Source organism: Colobus angolensis, unplaced genomic scaffold (assembly GCF_000951035.1).
Source record: "Colobus angolensis palliatus isolate OR3802 unplaced genomic scaffold, Cang.pa_1.0 Scaffold117, whole genome shotgun sequence".
Taxonomy (NCBI): Eukaryota; Metazoa; Chordata; class Mammalia; order Primates; family Cercopithecidae; genus Colobus; species Colobus angolensis.
This window is the reverse complement of record NW_012112808.1, coordinates 7,459,226-7,471,495: the sequence shown is the minus strand read 5'-3', so window position 1 is coordinate 7,471,495 and position 12,270 is coordinate 7,459,226. Positions and strand designations below refer to the sequence as shown.

Below are 12,270 nucleotides of genomic sequence, written 5' to 3'. Positions count from 1 at the left end.
ACTCTATGGTGCCAGACATCAGAGCAATGATTTTTCTTGGTTGGGGGATGGTATTGCTGGGGTGTGGAGAAGGTTTGGTGGGACTAGGTGCTGAGTACCTGGGTGTGTTCACTCTGTGAAAATTCACTGGGTTATAAACCTGTAAATTAGGCATTTTTCTCCAAAAGTGTTAAACCAATTAAAAGTTCACCCCAGGTCATTTCCGGGCGTCACGTAACGGAGTGGCCAACGGCCTGCAGAGCAACATGCCCAAGTTTTATTGTCACTACTGTGATACATACCTCACCCATGACTCTCCATCTGTGAGAAAGACACACTGCAGTGGAAGGAAACACAAAGAGAATGTGAAAGACTATTAAATCAGAAATGGATGGAAGAGCAGGCTCAGAGCCTGATTGACAAAACAACGGCTGCATTTCAACAAGGAAAGATACCTCCTACTCCATTCTCTGCTCCTCCTGCAGGGGCGATGACACCACCTCCCCCCAGCCTTCCGGGTCCTCCTCGCCCTGGTATGATGCCAGCACCCCCTATGGGGGGCCCTCCCATGATGCCAATGATGGGCCCTCCTCCTCCTGGGATGATGCCAGTGGGACGTGCTCCTGGAATGAGGCCGCCCATGGGAGGCCACATGCCAATGATGCCTGGGCCCCCAATGATGAGACCTCCTGCCCGTCCCATGATGGTGCCCACTCGGCCCGGAATGACTCGACCAGACAGATAAGGATAGAGGGGAGGCCTCATTGTATCAGTTTTATATTACCTGTTCTGCTTCACCAGGAGATCATGCTGCTGTAATACTGAGTTTTCTAAACAGCATAGGGAAGACTTGCTCCCCTGTCCTATCAAAGAGAATAGTTTTGGAGAGGAGAAGTAGGACAAAAAAGATGCAGTTTTCATTTATATTGGGAAATGTGAAAATAAAATTGTCAACTCTTAAAAAAAAAAGTTCACCCCAAAAAAGCGAGTGAAATTTCTTTACACTAGTTTTGAACACATACACACACATCCCGATAAATCATCTTTTATATTACTTAAAACATGCTGGAAAGTGATAAAATAGAGAATACAAGTTAATAATATCTTCTAACTTCAAATCTTTCACAAAACAATTATGAAAGCATGTTAAGAAATACACCTGGTTTGAAAATTCAACTCTTCACACAAACATTATACTCCAGTTCACTACGGAGTCTCTCGGAATAATCTGGTGGAATTTTTCCCCAGTAGATGTTATAAACCTTTCTCTTCTCTTAAAAAGCTTCTTTGTAGGGGGTGAGGGATAGAGGCTACAAATTGGGTACAGTGTATACTGCTCGGGTGATGGGTGCACCAAAATCTCATGAGTCACCACTGAAGGACTTACTCATAAAACCAAACACTACCTGTTCCCCAAAACCTATGTAAATAAAAAATTTTAATTTTAATTTTAAAAAAGTGCCTTCCTAAACAGAAACAGCAGAAAAGATCCAGCTTTATAATTTCAGTACATTTAGAAAGCTGAACCACAGAGGAGTCTCCAACTGGCTTTCTTAAAGGCTTGACTGAGACTGATTATCCTGGCATTTGCAGAATATGTCACCTACCATAAAAGCAAAAGGGAGTTTTTCCCCCTTACTCTTTTAATGAGGATTTTGATGAGAAAAATAAACAAATTCTGAAAACTCAAATCAAACAAACCTCGCATTTCTCAAGACTAACAGGTCTTTTCTTTCCTCATCACATCCCAACAACCGCCTGCTTGAGATCCCGCCTAAAATCGCGCTAAAGTTTGCCAAAATAATTGAGCTCCAGAGAGGTTTGAGAGGTGCCACTGGCGGATGTTTATTTCTGACATATTCCTTCTGCCCTAGCTGTGCGTATCTGACACTCACAAGCAGGGTCCTCTGAGAAATGGAAGTGCTTCCAAATAAAATACCCAAGCTACGACTCTTCACATCAAGAGAAACCAGGTGTCTTCCACAAAAAATGAGTTGTCTTCCGTTTCTAGGTATGGAAATGTCAGGAAGCTGGAGACACGGTGTTCTAAAAACCTGGTAGGAAAAATGAAATAAAACTCCTGGAATGAAAATACAAAAATTATAAATAAAGCAAAAGGAGAAAGCCAGGGCATAGCAGGGAGGGTCTCAATGTGAACTGATAATGGTAAACCTTCCCTGAAGAAACTGCAATGTTTGGTTCAAAGAGTATTTCTCCTCTATGTGAGCTTTCGAATGGATCGTTGTCAAAGCTTCTCTCCCAGGGAGCTGACGTTGTTAGAGCCACTAAAACACCTGTGTGGTTCATTATTCTTACTTCTTTTAACTGATTAAAAAATGCATAGATTATGTTCATCATGGTGACCTTACTCAACCAAGGCCACACAGTCAGTTAGTGGCTCAGCAGAGTGTGGAATGAGGCTCTCAGGTTATAAACAAGGGAACTCTCCTCCCGTGCTTTTTCCACCCTAGTAAGCTCTCCGTGTGTTTTGCCCCTTGGCCTGAAGTCAGTTCCTGGTGAGGAACTGGATATATCATTGACAAATGCTGTTTTGACTATCAATTCTGAGGCTTTTACCAGACTCTTTCTTTGGCCATGTCTTTTTTTTTTTTTTAAATCTTTGCCCTTTTTATTAAGTATAACCTACATATAGAAACATATATCCCTGTACCAATTCTGATGAATTTGTACAAAGTACAATTCCCACGTAATCACCATTCAGATCAAGAAATAAAACATGGCTATTCCCAGAATCCCATCTTGTGCCCTTTCTAGCCATTAACCCCCACCAAGGGTAACCACTCTCCTGATTTCTCCCCATAGACAGTTTGGTCTGTTTTTGAACTTTAGTGGAAACATTCACTATGCGTTCTTTTGTGTCCAATACCCTTCATGTTTGTGACAGTCATTCGTGTGGCTGTGAGTAGCTGTGAGTCCTTTACTCTCATCACTGTAGTCTTCTATTTTGTGACTATGCTATGATTTCTTCATTCTATTGGTGGGCATGTGCATGATTTCCAGTTTGATGCTATTATGAAATAATACTGCTTTATGAATAGTCTATCTAGGTCGTGTCCTTTGGTGAGCCTAGGACACATTTCCAAAGGGAATTTCCTAAATGTTCAAGTCTTGGCTGGGGTAAAATCAAGGCCCCTAAGCAGTGTAATGGTAAAGAACACAGTCTTGGAAGAACATACCATGCTCATGGATAGGAAGAATCAATATCATGAAAATGGCCATACTGCCCAAGGTAATTTATAGATTCAATGCCATCCCCATCAAGCTACCAATGACTTTCTTCACAGAACTGGAAAAAACTGCTTTAAAGTTCATATGGAACCAAAAAAGAGCCTGCATTGCCAAGACAATCCTAAGCCAAAAGAACAAAGCTGGAGGCATCATGCTACCTCACTTCAAACTATACTACAAGGCTACAGTAACCAAAACAGCATGGTACTGGTACCAAAACAGATATATAGATCGATGGAACACAACAGAGCCCTCAGAAATAATACCACACATCTACAGCCATCTGATCTTTGACAAACCTGACAAAAACAAGAAATGGGGAAAGGATTCCCTATTTAATAAATGGTGCTGGGAAAATTGGCTAGCCATAAGTAGAAAGCTGAAACTGGATCCTTTCCTTACTCCTTATATGAAAATTAATTCAAGATGGATTAGAGACTTAAATGTTAGACCTAATACCATAAAAACCCTAGAAGAAAACCTAGGTAATACCATTCAGGACATAGGCATGGGCAAGGACTTCATATCTTAAACACCAAAAGTAACAGCAACAAAAACCAAAATTGACAAATGGGATCTAATTAAACTAAAGAGCTTCTGCACAGCAAAAGAAACTACCATCAGAGTAAATAGGCAACCTACAGAATGGGAGAAAATTTTTGCAATCTACTCATCTGACAAAGGGCTAATATCCAGAACCTACAAAGAACTCAAACAAATTTACAAGAAAAAAACAAACAACCCCATCAAAAAGTGGGCAAAGGATATGAACAGACATTTCTCAAAAGAAGACATTCATACAGCCAACAGACACATGAAAAAATGCTCATCATCACTGGCCATCAGAGAAATGCAAATCAAAACAATGAGATACCACCTCACACCAATTAGAATGGCAATCATTAAAAAATCAGAAAACAATAGGTGCTGGAGAGGATGTGGAGAAATAGGAACACTTTTACACTGTTGGTGGGATTGTAAACTAGTCCAACTATTGTGGAAAACAGCATGGTGATTCCTCAAGGATCTAGAACTAGAAATACCATATGACCCAGCCATCCCACTACTGGGTATATACCCAAAGGATTATAAATCATGCTGCTATAAAGACACATGCACACATATGTTTATTGTGGCACTATTCACAATAGCAAAGACTTGGAATCAACCCAAATGTCTATCAGTGACAGACTGGATTAAGAAAATGTGGCACATATACACCATGGAATACTATGCAGCCACAAAAAAGGATGAGTTTGTGTCCTTTGTAGGGACATGGATGCAACTGGAAACCATCATTCTCAGCAAACTATCACAAGAACAGAAAACCAAACACCGCATGTTCTCACTTATAGGTGGGAATTGAACAATGAGATCACCTGGACATGGGAAGGGGAACATCACACACTGGGGCCTATTGTGGGGAGGGGGTAGGGGGGAGGGATGGCAGTGGGGGTTATACCTGATGTAAATGATGAGTTGATGGGTGCTGATGAGTTGATGGGTGCAGCACACCAACATGGCACATGTATACATATATAACAAACCTGCACGTTGTGCACATGTACCCTAGAACTTAAAGTATAATAAAAAATAAAAATAAAAAAATAAAAAGAACACAGTCTTTGGGTCAAACTGGTTCATTTTGAGTATTGCTACCCAAGTGCTCCTGAACATTTTAACTAATGCCTCAGTTTCCTACTCTGTAATAGGGGATGATAATAATAATAGCTACCTCATAGTTTTAGTGAGAATTGAATGAGTCAATGCTAGAAGAATGCTTGACACATGTTAAGAGCTAGTTGAGAGTTTTCTAATATTGTTATTATGCCAGCAACTTGACCTCTACTTCAGTCATGTGGGGTTGTCCTGGGTACTAAATGGCATGTAGTCAGAGGATCGGAAAGACCCTCGTAGCAAACTGCTGCTCAGAACCCCGCCTGGCATGAGGAGGACTGGCCCACGTGGGCACCAGCCTGTGGAAGCCATCCAATCTCCGAGCTCACCGCCTGTCCAGGGTCACATCTGGGACCTCGCTGCCTCCCACCTTCCCTCCTGCTCACCCTCCCCTCCTCTGCCTGCTGCCACCGCTTCGAACTCCTCCAATGTTCTCCTAATTCCTTACCCACTGGGGATGTTTTTACCCTGTGTAGAATACAGATTCTTTTCCGCATGACGCCATTAGCAGAAAGAAATCCAGGCCCTTAATAACTGACTGCTTAAAACGGCACAGCTGCCTCAATCAGGGGTCACCACACAGACCAGAAAACAAGGCAGCAGTTTATAAAATATAGTTTTATTTGAATAAGACCAGTCCACATGGGATTAATTAAATACATCCACCGCGAGTGAAAGGATGTATGTTGGTGGATTTGCGCGTCCGCCTTTCCTATCACGGCTCTGGAAGGTTTAGCTTCTACTGCTTTTGTCTGCATGGGATTAAGAAGGAGGAGGTTGGACGGGGTTATTAAAAGAAAAAAGAGCATGCCTGGTGACCTAATTCCCTTCTGCATCTTTATCATGTACCACGGTGTACAAATCCCCATATGGGACAACAATGCAAATGAGTTGTACTGGAGGATAAAACATTTGAGACAAAAAAAAAAAAAAAAAGAAACATGAGTTTGTCATACAATATTATGGCAACTAATAATGCTCAGACTTAAAAAAATGACATTCTATTATGGAGTTTTATTTCTTGTCCCGGTGGGCGACCAACCAGGCATAGCAATTCAGAATTCAAATACTGTACAAGGATATACAGTAACTACGGTTCTCTAAGGATTTGAGGAAATGTCAGAAAACCAAGCTCCAAGTCGAATTTATTAGTTGGTGCAGTTGTCTAACAATTTTACATAGACACTGATAAGGCCATCTGGGAATCCCTTTCACCATTAAGTGATTTAGAGGCCCCTACAGAAATGTCCTTGCCTGCTACAGCTCACTAAGACACCATCTCCCACGACAACAGCAAACCATGCTAAAACAGCAGCACTAGTTATTTACTTTTTTAATGGACATATTTTTCTTTAAATGCTGCTTTCGGTAAGACCCACAGATAGAGGGATTTCTCATGAAATCTGTCAAAGCCAGAATTAGAGATGTGAATAAAAATTTTTAAATTTTAGTGTGGGCCTAATAAAGAACAGTCCCTCTTCCAGACCTGCACTCTTCCCTGGGGCATGTTTCCAGTTGAGTTGCTAGAGTTCTGGGGAAGAAATTTGTTACTAATGGATGGAAGTTTCCAGCTTCATCGGCAAAAGCTTAGCTCCTGAAGGCAGCAGAGAGTAAAGCGGAGAGAAGCCTGAGTGTTTGTGACCAGGCGTTTATTTTAGACTGACCACTGGTGGGCAGGATGCACTTGGACAAGGAGCTCATCAGTCCAGAGCTCTGTGTTCTGAACCCGCAATTGACATTTGAGGCAATGGACCCAGAACATTTCCTTCTGGGTCTGAGGATTTGAAACCTGAGGTCCACAGTCCTATCCCCATACTGTGGTTTTCTCGTCTCTCCCTAGATGTGACCTCTCTCTTGCTTCCTTGTCCACTGCATCATCACTCTAATATTGTCTCTCCCCTATTACTGCCAGATTATTCTTCAACCCTTCCCTAGCAATGCCAAGGAAATGACAAAATGCTGCGACTTTTCCTGCTACACATGCCCTCCATGTTTGTTGAACTTGGAAATTATCTCAGAACTTGGAAATAATTTTGAAAAGTTGGTCCCTCATACTTTTGATTAGTAATAGGGACAGAGAGTCGGTTCTGGAATGTAAAGCCTGGATCCCTACTTTCAACAAGTATGCAGGCTGGTCTGGTTGGAAAGAGGGACTGGGGAATGACTGAGTCTGTGCTTTTGGTGCACTGAAAGAAACTCCCAGTAAGGGCTCTTCTGCAGCCTGGGGAAATGCTAAGATGGCTTCTTGTCCAAATAAAATGTTCAAAAATCAGCAGGAACCAATCAGCCAGCAAATTCGAGGTAGGACTGTCCAGGTGTGAGTAAGAGAGCAGATGCTTCCAGGGAGCTGTAAGTAGTCAGGCACTCCTGGGGTATAAATTACAAGGCTGAGAGTGGCTAGGAGAGAACTGTCAGGCATGCAGGTCTCTTAAGGTGCTGGGAAACTTCACCTTTATCCAGTACTTAACAGGGCATGGGAGGTGTTCAAGACACTTCAAGAACAGAAGGGTACAGGGTCAGATTTGCATCTCCATTGGGTTGCTCTGTCCTGGTGAATAGGTAAAGGGCAGATCTGTGATGGGTGAGGCGGATGGAGACTATGTCAGGAGCTAATGCAGGAATCTAGGCAGGGACGATAAAAAAATGAGTAATGGCAGCAAGGGTGGTGTAGTAATCCAGGGCACCCCAGCAGCCATACAAACACACCTCAAATTTCAGTGGCTTTAGCACCATAAAGGCTTCTTTCCTTGTCCAATGGGAGAGGGCTTCTGGTCATGGGAGGGCTTCACCCATGGGTAGCTCAGCAGCCCCAGATCCTTTCTTTCTTACAACTTCACAGCTTTGGGGACCTCGAGTCCTCTATATCCAGGCAGAAGGGAGACAGAATGGAAGAGGCCCACCCACTTCTTGACGACCTTGGCGCGAAGACACACATGTCACTTCCATTGTCATAGGTGAGAACTGGGCATGTGGCCTGCTCAGTTGCAAGCTCATCAGCTTGGAAATGTAGTCTTGACGGGGCTGCTGCTTCCTGGCAGCAACCCCAAACTATGAATGGGAAAGTTTGAAGTTTAGAGGACGGGTAGATGTCCCTGGAAAAGATGGAGTGGAAGGATCAATGGTGAGGATAGAGAGGGGTTGGTGAGGATAGGGAGGGGATAGTGAGGATAGGGAGGGGATGGTGAGATTACGTAGCGGATGGTGAGGATAGGGAGGGGATGGTGAGGTTACGTAGGGGATGGTGAGGTTAAGGAGGGGATGGTGAGGATAGGGAGGGGATGGTGAGGGTAGGGAGGGGATGGTGAGGATAGGGAGGGGATGGTGAGGGTAGGGAGGGGATGGTGAGGATAGGGAGGGGATGGCGAGGGTAGGGAGGGGATGGCGAGGGTAGGGAGGGGATGGCGAGGGTAGGGAGGAGATGGTGAGGTTAGGGAGGGGATGTTGAGGATAGGGAGGGGATGGTGAGGGTAGGGAGGAGACAGTGAGGTTAGGGAGGGGATGTTGAGGGTAGGGAGGGGATGTTGAGGATAAGGAGGGGATGGTGAGGGTAAGGAGGGGTTGTATTTTCAGGATCTGGGGAGCATTTTCATGTGGCTGAAAGTGCCAGGTAAGTGGGGAAGGGGAGCACTTCTTCTTTTCTGACTTAGGCAATAGTGATACCAGTGGAGAGCTGAAATATAAAAGGAACTATATATATTTTTTTCATTTTGTGGGGAGAAGATGATGCATTTTCCTTGGTATATATGTTGGGCCGGGTTAGTAGAAATGGAACTTAAGACAAGGTTTGTGTACAGGCGACTTATTAAGGAAGTGCTCCCAGGGGAGACTAATAAGGACATGGAGGAAGAGGGACAGGGGAGGGAATAAGCCCAGCAACAATGAACTCTCAGTTAAATTCTCACCCTTGACCTGACCCAGGAGGGGACCTCTGGCCCTTCTGGCTCTCTGTATTATGTGGAGAACCCAGGTTCATCCACCCAAGACAGTGACAGGTGCAGGCAGGCAGAAGCAAAGCCGCAGAGAAGCTGGAGAAGGAGAACACAGACACGACACAAAGGACCCCGGGACATTTGGGCAGAACATCAAACAGCATCTGCCACAAAGTTTGTTAAGACATACAGTAGGAAATATGAGCAGATGATGGGATACCTGAGTCTGAAGCCTGAGAGAGGTCAGGAATGAGGACACAGATCTAGGATCTTGCACATGGGTGCAGGTTAAGACCACACCAGTGGATGAGACCTTCATGGGAGAGAGTACAAGATAAAAAAGATGAAAAGACTAGAATATTAGGGAACACCAATGCGTTAGGAGAAAGAAGAGACAATGAAGAAAGCTGAGAATGAGTGTCCACAGAACAGAAGAAGCAGGAAAATACGGGGTTACCTGCCCCAGAGGAGTTCAGAGAGACAAGGACTAAAATTGAATCTGGCATTAGGGAGGCTATTCCCTATTTTGGCTAGAACAGAATCAGTTTCATCCTGCCAAAAACTTCCTCTTTATTTTGTATTTTATTTGGCAACAAGCATTGTGGATTCTTATGGAAATACCACAAGGAAAAGGTTAAAAGAACATTTGGGCTTGTTACTAATACCCACAGGAGCTCACTTCTTACTCACTCTCACACCTAAGATATCGTATCACCCTGCGAGATAGAGGCTCCTCGTTTCAATTAGTGGAAAGCTCACCATTAGCTAACTAATTAAGGCTATTCTCTCACATCTATTTTCTAATTACAGTCACCACTGAGATATTTTCACCCAAGTGGCCAGTGATGCTGTGGATTTATTTTAAATTTAGTTTGACAATAACAAACAACTAATTAATGTTTATAAATATAATAAAATCCCTCCTGACGAGTTGTGGGTATTGCATACACTAGCAACCAGTTTATTAAAACATTAATTGCAGTTGGATTTGTTTTGGGATTCATGCATAATCCATTTAGTACATAGCAGGACTAACTCATTTTGAAGGGATTATGAATGAAATCCTCCACAAAGTCTTTCGTTTAATTCACATTGTAGTCAAGGAAGGGGAAAGTTTGCTTTCATCAAATTCTGCGGCTCTTCAGTGTTCTTCAGTGTGGTACTTCATTCATTCCTTCCTTCATTCATCCATTTAGTATTTATCAATCATCTACTGTGTACATAGCTCTGTGAATACATTAAAAATGTGCTCATGGGTTCTGCAGATGAAAACTGCAAAGTTCAATCAATCAAGTGTCTGCATTTCTAGCTGAAGTGTAAATTGGTACCCCCACTTTGGAAAACTGAAAGTGTCTTCTAAAGCTGAATACATCCAGACCTTACAACGGCAATTCTACTTATAGGTATATACTTAACAGAAATACGTCCGTATGTTCACTAACAAGACACATGTGATTGTTCACTGCAGCATTATTTGTAGTAGCCCCAAACTGGAAACCACCCGAAAGTCCATCAACAGTAGAACGGGTACATAAATTGTGGCATCATCCCTTAACAGAACACTATGTGGCAATGAGAACTAACAAGCTACAAAGTTCAAAACAAGCAAAACTGGCCAGGAGTGGTAATTCCAGTGCTTTGGGAGGCTGAGGTGGGCAGATCACCTGAGGTCAAGAGTTCAAGACCGACCTGGTCAACATGGCGAAATCCCGTCTCTACTAAAAGTACAAAAACCACCCAGGTGTGGTGGTGGGCGCCTGTAATCCCAGGTACTCAGGAGGCTGAGGCGGGAGAATCACTTGAACCCGGGAGGCAGAGGTTGCAGTGAGCCGAGATCAGGCCATTGCATTCCAGTCTGGGTGACAGAGCAAGACTCCATCTCAAACAAACAAACAGACAAAACAAACAAAAAACAAGTAAAACTAATCTGTGGTGCTGGAAGTCAGGATAGTGGTTGTCTTTGGAGGTAGGTAGTAAAGAAGAGCTTTTGGAGTTCTGGTAATGTTGTCTCTTCATCTTGGTTCTGGTTACATAAGCATGTCCAGACTGTGAACATTCATTCATTGATTATAATTTATGTACTTGTTATATATTTATATTGTAATAAAATTTGCAAACAAACAAAACTAAAACTCAGTCTATCAGCTAGGGGCTTGCCTTTGTTCTTATACGACTGTGCTTGCTCTAATGAAAGTGGTTACATAATCATTTATGGCTGATCATTGATTGATTGATTTGTTCATTCCACAAGCAATTTGGGGGACCTAACTAATCTGCAGTGCTGGTGGGAATGACTATGTATGAAGATATAAAAGCACATCAACCATGACTTCTGTCAGTCATGGCCTCTGTCCCCAGTTTTACAGGACATTGGTGAAGAAAATCACATAAAGCAATTGTTACAATACAGTATGGCAAATGCCAGAGTCACAGAAAAAGGGCATTTAAATTAAACCAGGGCAGGAAGCAAGTAGGTGAGATGTTCAGGAAAGGAGTAGAGGACGTTTGCTGCCTCATGTCCCTTAGCATCCCATCACCCTATTTAGGCAGCAACCCCTGAGTTTTATTTGTGGACCAGTCCATCACCCATTGGTCCAGGTGAGGCCCCAGCCTTTGGCTCTATGACTACAGGATATGAACAAGGCTAAAGACAACCAGCATACTTCTTCCTCCAGCTGCGTGGACTTGTTCAGAGATGAGCATGTAACCTAAACTAATGCTAGAAAACTGCAGGAATTGTTTAAAATCCTCTTCTTTGAAATTGAGAAGATTATGAATTAGGGCAGTAGCAGCCATCCCGCCACTATTTGGAGCCTGATGATATAGTTGCTACCCAGAGATGAACAGGGCTGAATCCAGAGGCCAAGAGAGACAATGTGTTCTGGTGACATCAACTGATCCTTGGTCAAGCTAAGCCTGATGCCTGTCCTACTTTGAGACTTTGCAGTTAAACAAGTTAATAATTTCTCTTTTGCTGAAGCTTATTTGAGGTGAGTAGCTGTTGTTTTTTTTAATTTGTAACTGAAAGATATTTAATTGATACTGAAAACTTCCAAGAGGAAGTGTTTGCACTGACCTTCGATGGTAAAATAGGAGTCAGAATAATGAAAGGGGAAGGAGCATCCCAAGAAAAGGGCTACATCATTCCAGGAGGCAGGGACAGGTGAAGAACTTGAGTCTGATAGAGTTGGTGCAATGAGGCTATGTTGGGCATGAGTAGCAGAAGCAAGTCAGGAATTGCACACAGGGCCTGGATCTTGTTGCCTGTGCCACCTGCTACCCTACTCAGAGTCTCTGAACACTCACAATTCCTGTGCATGGGACAATTTCCTCCAGCAAACACCCGTCTCCCTCCGGCTGTAGGAGCAGGCTTTGCTCTGGCTCATATTTAATACCCCAATGAGCAGCCCTCCACCCAGGACAATAGGTGTTAGTG

At 43.2% G+C, this 12,270-nt stretch overlaps 1 pseudogene across 1 annotated transcript; it reads left to right on the top strand.

The window, feature by feature from the left end:
- Positions 1 to 201: 201 nt before the first annotated feature.
- On the top strand, positions 202 to 948 carry LOC105526986 (annotated as a pseudogene). Its single transcript, XR_001004173.1, has one exon. The product of XR_001004173.1 is annotated as a U1 small nuclear ribonucleoprotein C pseudogene (transcript).
- Positions 949 to 12,270: the final 11,322 nt, after the last annotated feature.